The sequence below is a fragment of the Mesocricetus auratus genome, unplaced genomic scaffold (genome assembly GCF_017639785.1).
Source record: "Mesocricetus auratus isolate SY011 unplaced genomic scaffold, BCM_Maur_2.0 Super-Scaffold_100030, whole genome shotgun sequence".
In the NCBI taxonomy this organism is placed as follows: Eukaryota; Metazoa; Chordata; class Mammalia; order Rodentia; family Cricetidae; genus Mesocricetus; species Mesocricetus auratus.
Window position 1 is genome coordinate 7,356,157 of NW_024429211.1, and position 12,918 is coordinate 7,369,074.

A 12,918-nucleotide genomic window follows, 5' to 3' on the forward strand; every position below is an offset into this window, starting at 1 on the left:
TGACCACCCCCACACCATTGCTCATGTAATTCCTCCATGATTCTGATTAAACAGCAGCTCTGCTCCTGCAAGAGGTCAGTATCCATCCCTCTTGCTTCAGCGTTACTTGGATCCGCCCAGACCTAAGAGTCCTTTGAAGTCAGCATGTGTGCAAGAGTCAGCTTAGGACATGCCACGGGTAGGCAGCCCTTTGCTAAAGATTTCTGTTTAACCGTGTGCTTGCCTGTGTGTGTCTGTATGTGGACCTGTGCATATGACTGACCCTGGAGCTTGCTCAAGTCTAAAGGACAGGAGCTCATGGGGGGAGGGGTTTGAGTGCACTCTGCACAGTGGATCGACTCTCTGTTGGCCTGCAGAGGAGGAAGAGGGCACCGACTCTCTAGATCTGGAGTTGCTCCTAGCTGTGAGCTGCCTGGTGTTCACTCTGAGAACCAAACTCAAGAGCACAGACAGAGAAGTCCTTAATTCTAACCACGGAACACTGTACCGTGTCTCGGGTTGGAAGTTTGAGGCCAAGTTTTGACTTCTCCTGTATCCTCTCTTCTAGTGGTCATTCTTCTCTGTGTCCTTACAGGGTGTGCTCTCTGGATATATCTGTGTCCTGTTATCCTCCAAACAGAAAGACATCACCCATACTGGACAAGGTTCCATCCAGACCTATGACATCATTTTCATTAAATAGCTCTTTGTGTGTCTTATCCTCATATACAGACACAATCTTGGGTATTGCGGTTAGAATCACAACACACAAGTTTTGAGTGAGACCCAATCAGGTCCATAATATTTTCAAATATGAAAGTCCTTATCCCTAAGTTGGAATCATTTCCCAGCAATTCTCCTTGGGCCAGACTCTTCTTGGGCATTCGATAATTCTTAACGTTACACTTTTCTCCTTTGCCTTTTAGGTTTATCAGTATGAAAGCATGACCTTCTGATGCTAGCAATTTTTCTCTTTTTTTCTATCTTTAAATGAATTTTCCTACTTCTGCAGTAGTTTTGTCCCATACTGGTGCATGTCTATGTAGCTACCTTAACATCTCTTTTGGTATGATATTAGTGCTTTTTTGAATTAATTTTTATTTAAATGAAAAGCGGTTTTATTTTACATACCAATTCCAGTTCCTTCTCCCTCCTACCCTCCCATCCCCCACCAACCCCACCCCATCCACTCCGCAGGGAGGGTGAAGCCTCCCATGGGGCCATCATCAAAGTCTGTCACATCATTTGGGGTAGGACCTAGGCCATCCCCTGTGTACCTAGAATGCTACCTTCACATTTTAAAGTATGTCTTCAAAACCCTCACATCATGCACATGAGCTTTTGATACTGAGAGCTCTGCAATGTGGTCAGGTCAGAGCCATGCATGAATGGCTCTGGAGCTCTGCTTTTTGTCTGGAATCTCAGAGGGCAGGAATGCTTGAGGGCATTTTAGCACACTACGTGAAGAGGTCGGCTCTGCAGCAGACCATGGGAGAGCCTTGTTCAATAAGGACTCAGTCACTTGTCCCAGCAGACCTCCTTGCCAGCATGATCAGGGGACAGCACTTGACATTTGGCTCTTCTGAATTCTTTGTACAGGAAAGAGGTCAGCCAGAACTTTCAGGATTGTAATGAGGTTTGGGTCACCCTTTCTCAAGGCAAAGAGTAAAGAATAATGAAAGGAAATAAACTCCTTGTAACAAGCTGCTGGCAGATCATAGTCTACCATAATTTTAAGCCTATTAACAAGTGGAATTGGTGAGAAAATCATATTCCAGACAGAAAACTTTATGCACAGATAACAATCAAGTCAAACCTACTTTATGAATTTGAATTTTTATATAAAGCTTCAGGCACAAGACCTGTGACCAAAGCAGCATTGTGGACAGATTTATCAGCTAATTTTAGCTTTTGGCATGAGACCTTTTGCTAAACCACCAAGGTTTGCTGTCCATTTTTATCAATGCCTTTTCTCCTCCATTTTGTCAATAATTCAGTGATTATGACTAGGCAATAGGCGTTATCACTGCATTTTGTAATAGTATATGTCTACCATGCCATGAATGGGATAGGGCAAAAACGCTAATAGGGCTAATTCTCAACATAGCTGTACTAGGAAATGCCCGGGCTCTAGAGGTTATAATAGTCAAGATGGATTAGCACTGTTCTCCGGCCAGTCTGGTGGACTCCAGAGTGTGGCAAGCATGCATGCTGAACTTGCTTCTACCCATGCAGACTGAGTCTTCCTGAGCTAAAATCCAAGCACACAGCCATGCCAGTCAAAGTCTGCCTGCAGAAGCATATGCCTGCCTACCCTGACTGCCAACTTGAACACCTTCCAGTGTTTCCCAGTACTGTTCAAATCAAAGTGAAAAGTAAATTAAACTTAGAAATACTGAACGAAGAACTCCATGGATCACTTAGGTAGTTTAACTCAAGGCTTCATAGGGTGTGGTCTCATGAACATAATGGCGCTCCAAAGACTGGACTTCAACTTTCAGACATTCAGATATGCCTTTGACCTGGCCACTCTCTTTTGAAGGCTGTAGGACTAGAATTAGTAAGTTATTAGAAGTCACGGTTCATTTTACACACATACACACACACACACACACACACACAACAGAGAGAGAGAGAGAGAGAGAGAGAGAGAGAGAGAGAGAGAGAGAGAGAGAGAATCAGTCCCTACAAAAGTCTGGGGGAGGAAATGTCTATGTTCTTATATAATTTAGAACCCACCTGACACTGTGAACAGACCTCACCATGCTTGTCACATCCTGTACCAAGTGTATAATTCAGAATCCATCCTGATGTTAATCGAAAGTGCATCGCCTGTCTCATTCTGTACCAAGTTATCTCCTTTACCAAACTCACTCCCCAAACACCAGATTTGGGGATTCAGCATATCATATCATTTTATGAAAGTTCTAATCTGAAAGCAGACATTCCCAGGATCGAAGAGTCACCTACCTCCCCCAAGGCATCACACTGTGGGCTCTGATCCTCACCTACTCCCTTAGGAGGGTCAGAAATTATGTGCTCCCAGGTCTCACTCTGTTCCTAGGGTCACATAGAAATACCTCATCGGGAAGATGTTTGAAGTCAAGCTCCTGCCTCTTTCACAGCCTGTCTTTCTTATTCTTTCAACTCCTCAAAGGAAGACCTGTAAGCCTTTAGCTGCTCTTACTCTGAAATGTAGCCAGGGTCTCAGTGTTCCCAGACTCGCGTTTTCAAGGCAAACATTCACCGCATGAGTAGAGGAAATGCCTTGTTTAGTGACTTGTGCATTATTTTTTAATTGTCATCTTCCCATCGATGGATATGAATCTCCTGCCATCTGTAAGTGAGATCCACACATCCATGCATTTCTTTTGTGGGCTTTAACACCCCTAACATCCTTCCCAATCCTTTTTTCTGCATCAGATAGGACGTAAGATATTCCAGAAACCTTTAAAAGTAACTCACAGTTGGCATGCAGACTATAATGACATTATAGCACTCTAAATGCGAGCCAACCTCAGGAGTGATGTTGCCTAACCCTGTGCACATGACAGACTGAGGCCTGAGGTGAGCAGGAGCTGCTGCAGCCCCTTCTTTTAAAGACATGTGTTTGAGTGACTACCATGTACTCATGCATTGTATTTGTACTGGTGTGGAAGGGCTTGCAAAATCGCCTGCTTCAAAGTCACTGTTTAAAATTTAGAATTGAAGTCAATGCTTTCTACTATTTTCTTGACTTTCTCTCATCTGTTCTCTCTTACAATGCAAGAGTCACTTTAAATTTCCACGTGCCTTACATACACATGACATCCAAGACTAATGAAAAGCTATTTGTACATAGAATAGTGCTGCATTTGGTAAGTCTGTTTCTTGGGAAAACCCAAGCTCCGAGGGAGCAGCCTCAGTGAAATGAAACGGAAGAAAATCAGAGAGTTTTACGACGGCAGGCTCCGTGTCTCTGTGACCACACACAGTTGTCCAAAGAGAAGGTTTGGGATGGAAAGTTTTCCAAGAAGATGTTCCTAGGAATGAAAGATGAGGTGACAGGTGTGTCGGGAACATGCTACAGCTTTTTCGCTGTGTTGATAAAATCGGGAAAATCCCAGCAAAAATAATTGGTCAACACACAACACATGCTATTTTAAGAATAATCAGCTTTAGGCCGGGTGTTGGTGACACACGCCTTTAATCCCAGCACTCGGGAGGCAGAGGCAGGCGGATCTCTGTGAGTTCGAGGCCGGGCTGGACCGACAGCCTCCAAAACAATACAGAGAAACCCTGTCTCGTAATACCAAAAGAAGAATAATCAGCTTTAAAGCACTTGCTGCCAGTTTTGGTGCTGTTTGCCCTTCCCTCTGATTCCTGAAGAAACCCACCACACAGCAACTTCCTAGGACTATGCCATGCATGCCTGGAAGCCGCTCCTCAACAGTGTGGGGACTGGGAAAGACAACCCTTGCTCCCTTATGCCTTGCTGTCTCTTGGTTTCCTACCCTACTCCCCCTGGAGGGAACACTGCGCACCTCATCTTTAGATGTGCTCACTACTGTAACTGTATATGTTGCAACCTGCTTCAAAGCCAGGCCTTTCCAGCCTTCAGTGCCTTCTAAATATGCGCTCGGTGGTGCTAGGAGTTGTGCGTGATTCTCAGCAGTCTCAGTCGGCTTAATCCCTGATCAGACGAGCGACTCTGGGCTCCTCCGAGGAATTCTGAAGCAGAGCACACAGGTTCTCTGCAGGGTGCGGCTATGTATTCACATGCATAAGTAGGATCGGCAAGGCGCTGCTGTAAACATCTGTGAAGATGCCGGCCACATCCAGCACAGCGAACAGGCTCCTGGCACTCAGGGATGAGATGGGAGGTGTTGTAGGTAAGCAACAGATCCGCAACGCAGCAGTCACTGTGGACATGGGTGTTGTGGTGTGTCACTGGGGCATCATGGAGAAACAGAAAGGACAGCTTAGTCTGGGGGTCTATTTCCCCTTGCCATTTGCTTTGATTAATGAGTGTAGCCAACTGACTCTTATGTTACTGAGTCAAATCCAAAGAAGGGCTTAGAGCTAGAAGGTGACTGCCAGCCATGTACTAAAACGCCCAAACAAATCACAAACCAAAACTACTCCTGAACCCATCATACAGCTGAAGATCCAGAGCACTCCCTGCCCAAAGCTTAAACAAACGTAGGCAGCGTGTATACAGATGTGTGGTGTGAACATCCGCGTACCCATCAGACACTACTGTGAAGAGTTTAATCCTAGACGTTTAGTCAGCTGGTGAGAGCAGACTGAGCCAGCGAGAGAACACGCTAAACCTAGGCATTCAGATGCAGTGAGTAACACGCACTCGCACCCTCATCGCCATAGACCTCACCCAGCACCCACAGAAGACCATCCTCAGAAGGCCAGCTTCTGATGCAAGACCAACAGAGGCGCTGGCATCTGCACCAGTGGTTTCTGACACCAGGCCTGGGTCCATCCCCCGGATATCTAGATGGACCAAAGTACAGAGTTATTGGGATCGGGAAACATATACTGTGCTCTTAGATCCCCAGTGAAGATCTGCTGAACCCAGGAAGACAAATGCAAATACTTCAGCAAGGGGTAGAAGCAAAGAGAGAGGATTCTAAGCTGGAATTAGGAGGAGGCAGAAGGAGGACTGGTGGGTATTAGGGCAAGGACTGAGAATTAATGTGATAACAATACATTGTATGGAACCCTTAAAATTATATTAAAAATAAAATATTAAATCAAGCACAAGCCACACCAAACCCCAGCATGGAGAGGATGAGTGGACATGAAGTCCTACCCTTAGACAAAGAAATATTGGCAGATGATATCTGCTTGGAGTCTTCTTCAATATGGTGTAGCCTCTGGCAAATTTATCACACTTCGGCAGAAGACCACACAGCCATGAGTACACAGTCAGCACAAATTGGACTTGATGGTTGAGTAAAAATAAATAAATAAATAAGACGACGCAAAGCCACCTGGGTATGGGAAGGAGATGTATTTGGGAAGGTCTGTCTGGTTGAATATAATCAAACCACGTTGCACAGAATTCTCAAAGAACTAATAAAGACTTAAAAATAAAAGAAAGTAGTGTCATCAACGATGAACCATGTATGCTAACGCATGAGCCTCTGGGGATATTTCACATTCCAGCCACAACATCAACTTAAACACATAGTAATATGACAGGGATCTCAAGATCTCAGAGCACTGTGAATAACCATAGCAACAACCCATCTCAAGCCGAGGCTGAATCAAGCCCTGCAGTGAAGGCCTGACAGAGAGAAATGTGTTTTCATTTCCAGGCAGAAATGAATGCTTGCTTTCATTTCTACCATGAAGATTGCAACACAAACTCTGAGACTTATGAATGAGCTGGGGAGGAGGCTGGAAGGATGAAATACTCTCAGGAGACAAAAGAATGTTCGCTCTGTCAGTCCTCCACCTTGTCTGTAGTCCTCCATTTCTCCTGTAGTCCTCCACCCCTCCTGTAGTCCTCCAGCTCTCCTGAGTCCTCCACCTCGTCTGTAGTCCTCCAGCTCTCCTGAGTCCTCCACCTCATCTGTAGTCCTCCACCTCATCTGTAGTCCTCCACCTCTCCTGTAGTCCTCCACCTCTCCTGTAGTCCTCCACCTCTCCTGTAGTCCTCCACCTCTCCTGTAGTCCTCCACCTCTCCTGTAGTCCTCCAGCTTTCCTGAGTCCTCCAGCTCTCCTGAGTCCTCCAGCTCTCCTGAGTCCTCCACCTCGTCTGTAGTCCTCCACCTCTCCTGAGTCCTCCACCTCGTCTGTAGTCCTCCACCTCATCTGTAGTCCTCCACCTCTCCTGTAGTCCTCCACCTCTCCTGTAGTCCTCCATCTCTACTGTAGTCCTCCAGCTCTCCTGAGTCCTCCACCTCTCCTGAGTCCTCCACCTCATCTGTAGTCCTCCACCTCTCCTGTAGTCCTCCAGCTTTCCTGAGTCCTCCACCTCTCCTGAGTCCTCCACCTCTCCTGAGTCCTCCACCTCGTCCTGTAGTCCTCCACCTCTCCTGTAGACCTCCACTTCTGTAGTCCTCCAGCTCTCCTGTAGTCCTCCAGCTCTCCTGAGTCCTCCAGCTCTCCTGTAGTCCTCCAGCTCTCCTGAGTCCTCCAGCTCTCCTGTAGTCCTCCAGCTCTCCTGTAGTCCTCCAGCTCTCCTGTAGTCCTCCAGCTCTCCTATAGTCCTCCAGCTCTCCTGTAGTCCTCTACCTGTCCTGTAGTCCTCCAGCTCTCATGAGTCCTCCAGCTCTCCTGTAGTCCTCCAGCTCTCCTGAGTCCTCCAGCTCTCCTGTAGTCCTCCAGCTCTCCTGAGTCCTCCAGCTCTCCTGAGTCCTCCAGCTCTCCTGAGTCCTCCAGCTCTCCTGTAGTCCTCCAGCTCTCCTGAGTCCTCCAGTTCTCCTGTAGTCCTCCAGCTCTCCTGAGTCCTCCAGCTCTCCTGTAGTCCTCCAGCTCTCCTGTAGTCCTCCAGCTCTCCTGTAGCATTTAATCATTTCTAGTACCATACGCAGAAGTAAACTCGGGGGAACCGTAGGTTGGTTAATTTTAAGCGCTGGGAACAGATCCAGGGTCTTGTGAATATTAAGCAAACACTTTATCATTGAGCTACTTCCCTAGCCAACAGCACACGTTCAATAGAGCTAAAATGCAAAGCGTGTAGAGTCATCTAAACACTCACAGGGCATACAGGGGAAAATGTAAGCCTTAGAGTATGAGACAAAATCTATGATATCATGTTAGGTACAGAGTTTAGGCATAACAATAAAAGCATGATCTAAGCCAGACGTTGGTGGTGCACACCTTTAATCCCAGCACTCAGGAGGCAGAAGAGCAGGTCAGGGCAGTCTGGTCTACAGAGTGAGTTCCAGGACAACTTCCAAAGCAACACAGAGAAAGCCTGTCCTGAAAAAGATACATAGAAGATAGATAGATTAATGATAGATAGAAGATAGATAGATAGATAGACAGATAGATAGATAGATAGAAGATAGATAGATAGATAGTAGATAGAAACATGATATATGAAGGAACAACTCATTAATTGGATTTTATCATAATGAAAAATTTGCCTGAGAAAAATTACTTTTACAGAGATAAAAGGAAATTTTTAAATCACTTATGTGACAAAAGACATGTATTCTGAACATATAAAATCCTTCTTAAACTCAGTAGAGAAGCAACGTAGACCTCTGATGACTTACCTAAGAACACAGACATGTGCAAACATGTTCAGCATCAAGGGCTGTTAGTAGAGTATAAATAAAAACCAAAAGATATCATCCGGCACACTAGAATGGATAACAAAATTTGACAGAGCCAGCTACTAGCTATGTTGTAGAAACTCTCCACCACAGATCCCGATGCCACTAAGATGAATGAACAATTGAAGGAGTGGGAAAGATGAAGGAGTGAGGTTGGGGGTTTTGTTTTCATTTGTTTGCTTTGCTTTGCTTTTAATTAATTTTTAATTTTCTTTTGGGGAAGACACTATGGGAGAGAGGGGCAGATATGGAGGGACTGGGAAATGAGTGGGATTGGGGCTCATGATGTGACATGCCCAAGGAACCATTAAAAATTATGTGAAAAAGTAAAACCTGGATCCCGGCAGGAGGCAAGCACCCCAGATCCCAGGTCTTCTCTTCCACCAATGAGACCAGGGGACTAGTGGGTCCGGTGGGACCAGGTAAAACAAGCCCTGCATCCAGGCCTGCGTTCCATTGCCTGGGGATTGCCTGGGAACTGCCATAGAGCTTCTCATCTGGGCAGGAGCCATGCACCCCAGATTCCAGGTATTCTCTTCCACCAAAGGGGCCACAGGAACAGGTGGGAGACTACACACCCCAGATTCCTTCTTCTCCACCCACGGGACCAGAACTAGGACGAGGAATAGAAGAACTACCAGAGTATTGGACTTGGTTGCACCCATCAAAAGGGAACTCTGGTCCCCTAAACACCAGACCAGTAAGGGGCTCTTTCTGCACCCACTAGAAGAAGAGATGGGAAAGTGACAAAACAAAAACACACTCAGCAACAGAAAAACAAATATGACACCGCCAGATTCTAGAGACTCCACACCAGAAAGACTCCAACATTCCAGTGCAAATGAAGAAGAAGAGAATGACCTTAAATTCACCTTCATGAAAATGATAGAGGCCCTAAAAGAGAACATAGGAAAATCCCTCTAAGAAATGGAAGAAAAAACAAACCAAAAAATTTAACAAATGGACAAAAACATAAACTGAAAATTGCAAGAAACAATTCAAACAGTGCAAGGTTGAAAACTGAAATAGAGACAATAAAAAAACACAATCTGAAGGAAGTCTGGAAATAGAAAACCTGGGAAAATGGTCAGGTACTACAGATGCAAGCATTACCAACAGAATACAAGAGATGGAAGAGAGAATCTCAGGTGTTGAAGATACACTAGGAGAAATGGATTCATCCACCAAAGAAAATCTTAAGTCCAATAAATCCTTAACACAAAACATCTAGGAAATATGAGACACCATGAAAAGACCAAACCTAAGAATAATAGGTATAGAAGAAGGAGAAGAAAACCACCTCCAAGGGGCAGAAAACATATTCAACAAAATCATAGAAGAAAACTTTCCCAACCTTAAGAAAGACATGCCAATGAAGGTACACGAAGCTTACAGAACACCAAATAGAGTGGATCACAAAAAAGTCCCCTCGCCACATAATAATCAAGACCCCAAATATACAGAATAAAGAAAGAATATTAAGAGCAGCTAAGGAAAATGGCCAAGTAATATATAAAGGCAAACCTATCAGAATTACACCTGACATCTCCATGGAAACTCTGAAAGCCAGAAGGTCCAGGATAGACATTCTACCAACACTAAGAGACCATTGATGCCAGTCTAGACTACTATACCTGGCAAAGCTATCAATAACTATAGATGGAGAAAACAAGATATTCCATGACAAAACTAGATTCAAGCAATACATATCCACTAACCCAGCTGTACAGAAAGTTCTGGAAGGAAAACTCCAACCCAAGGGAGTTAACTACAACCAGAAAAACATACACAATAGATAATCCCACTTTACCAACAGCCAAAAGAAAAAGAGGTGGAATTCCACACATAATTCACCGACAACAACCATTCCAAATCAAAGAAGAATGAGCAATCAATGATCATAAATATCCCTCAACATTAATGGCCTTAACTCACCCATAAAAAGACACAGGCTAACAGAATGAATTCAAAGACAGAACCCTTCCTTCTGCTGCATACAAAAAATACACCTCACCCTCAAAGACAGAAATTACCTGAAAGTTAACGGTTGGGAAAAGATTTTCCAATCAAATGGACCCAAAGAACAAGCATGGATAGCAATCCTAATATCTAACAAATTAAACTTTAAAATAAAATCAATCAAAAGAGATGAAGGAGGTCATTACATACTCATCACAGGCAAAATCCACCAAGATGAAATTTCAATTCTGAACATCTATGCCCCAAATACAAACGCATCCACATTCCCAAAAGAAACCTTACTAAAACTCAAATCATTTATAAAGCACCACATACTTATAGTGAGAGACTTCAATACCCCACTCCTACCACTAGACAGGAATACCAGACAGAAATTCAACAAAGAAGCAAAGGGTCTAATAGAAGTAATGACCCAACTGGGATTAACAGACATCTATAGAACATTCCATCCACATGAAAAAGAATATAACTTCTTCTCACTACCACATGGAACCTTCTCAAAAATTGACCACATACTTGGCAACGTATCAAACCTCAGCAGCTACAAAAAAATTGGAATAACTCCATGCATCTTATCAGGCAACCATGCTTTAAAATTAGAATTCAACAACAAAACAAATTGCAGAAAACCATACAAACTCATGGAAATTGAATAATGCACAACTGCATCATTCCTGGGACAATGAATAAATTAAAAAAATGAAATTAGAGACTTCTTAGAATTCAATGAGAGTGAAGACACATAATACCCAAACCTATGGGACACTTTGAAAGCAGTGCTACAGGGGAAGTTCATAGCACTAAGTGCCCACATGAAGAAACTGGAGAATAATTATACTAGAGAATTAACAGCACAGCTGAAAGCTCTAGTACACAAAGAAGCAAACTTCCCCAGGAGGAATAGATGCCAGGAAATAATCAAATTGAGGGCTGAAATCAATAAAGTTCAAACTAGGAAAACAATACAAAGAATCAATGCAACGAAGAGTTGGTTCTTTGAGAAAATCAACAAGATAGACAAACCTTTGTCCAAACTTACCAAACAGCAAATAGTGAACATACAAATTAACAAAATCAGAAATGAAAACGGGGACATAACAACAGGCTCTGAGGAAATCCAGAGAATCATCAGGTCATACTTTGAATACCTGTACTCCACAAAATTCGAAAATTTAAAGGAAATTGATGACTTCCTGGATAGCTATCACGTGCCAAAACTAAATCAAGAACAGATAAGCAATTTAAATAGACCTATAACCCCTATGGAAATAGAAGCCGTCATCAAAAGTCTCCCAACCAAAAACAGTCCAGGTCCAGATGGCCTCAGTGCAGAATTCTACCAGAAATTCAAAGAACAGCTTATACCAATTCTTCTCAAAGTATTCCACGACAATAGAAGCAGAAGGGACTTTGCCAAACTATTTCTATGAGGCTTCAATAACCTTGATCCCCAAGCCACACAAAGACACAACTAAGAAAGAGAACTTCAGACCAATATCCCTCATGAACACTGATACAAAAATACTCAATAAAATACTAGCAAATCAGATCCAAGAACACATCAAAACAATCATTCACCATGATCAGGTAGGTTTCATCCCAGGGATGCAGGGATGGCTCAACATATGAAAATCCATCAATGTCATCCATTATATAAACAAGCTGAAACACAAAAATCATATGATCATCTCACTAGATGCAGAAAAATAGCCTTTGACAAAATCCAACACCCCTTCATGATAAAGGTCTTGGAGATATCTGGGATAACAGGAACATACCTAAACATAATAACAGCTATGTACAGCCAGGCAGTGGTGGCACACACCTTTAATCCCATCACTCAAGAGGCAGAGGCAGACGGATCTCTATGAATTCAAAGCCATGCTGGACCAACAGCCTCCAAAACAATACAGAGAAACCCTGTCACACAAAACCAAAAAAAAAAAAAAGCTATGTACAGCAAATCAACAGCTAACATCAAACTAAATGGACAGAAACTCAATGTGATTCCACTAAAATCAGGAACAAAATAAGGCTGTCCACTCTCTCCATACCTCTTCAATATTGTACTTGAAGCTCTAGCTAGAGCATTAAGACAACAAAAGGAGATCAAGGGGATACAAACTGGAAAGGAAGAGGTCAAACTTTCACTGTTTGCAGATGATATGATAGTTTACATAAGTGACCCAAAGAATTCTACCAGGGAACTCTTATAGCTAATTAACACCTTCAGCAAAGTGGCAGGTTACAAGATCAACTCAAGAAAGTCAGTAGCCCTACTATATACAGATGATAAAAGGGCTGAAAGAGAAATCAGAGAAACATCACCCTTTACAATTGCCACAAACAACATAAAATACCTTGGGGTAACGCTAACCAAACAAGTGAAAGACCTGTATCGTAAGAACTTTGAATCTTTAAAGAAAGAAATTAAAGAAGCCCTCAGAAAATGGAAAGATCTCCCATGCTCTTGGATAGGTAGGATCAATGTAGTAAAAATGGCAATCCTGCCAAAAGCAATCCACAGATTCAATGCAATCCCCATTAAAATACCAGTACAATTCTTCACAGACCTTGAAAGAACAATAATCAATTTTGTATGGAAAAACAAAAGACCCAGGATAGGCAAAACAACCTTACTCAACAAAGCAACTTCCGGAGGCATCACCATCC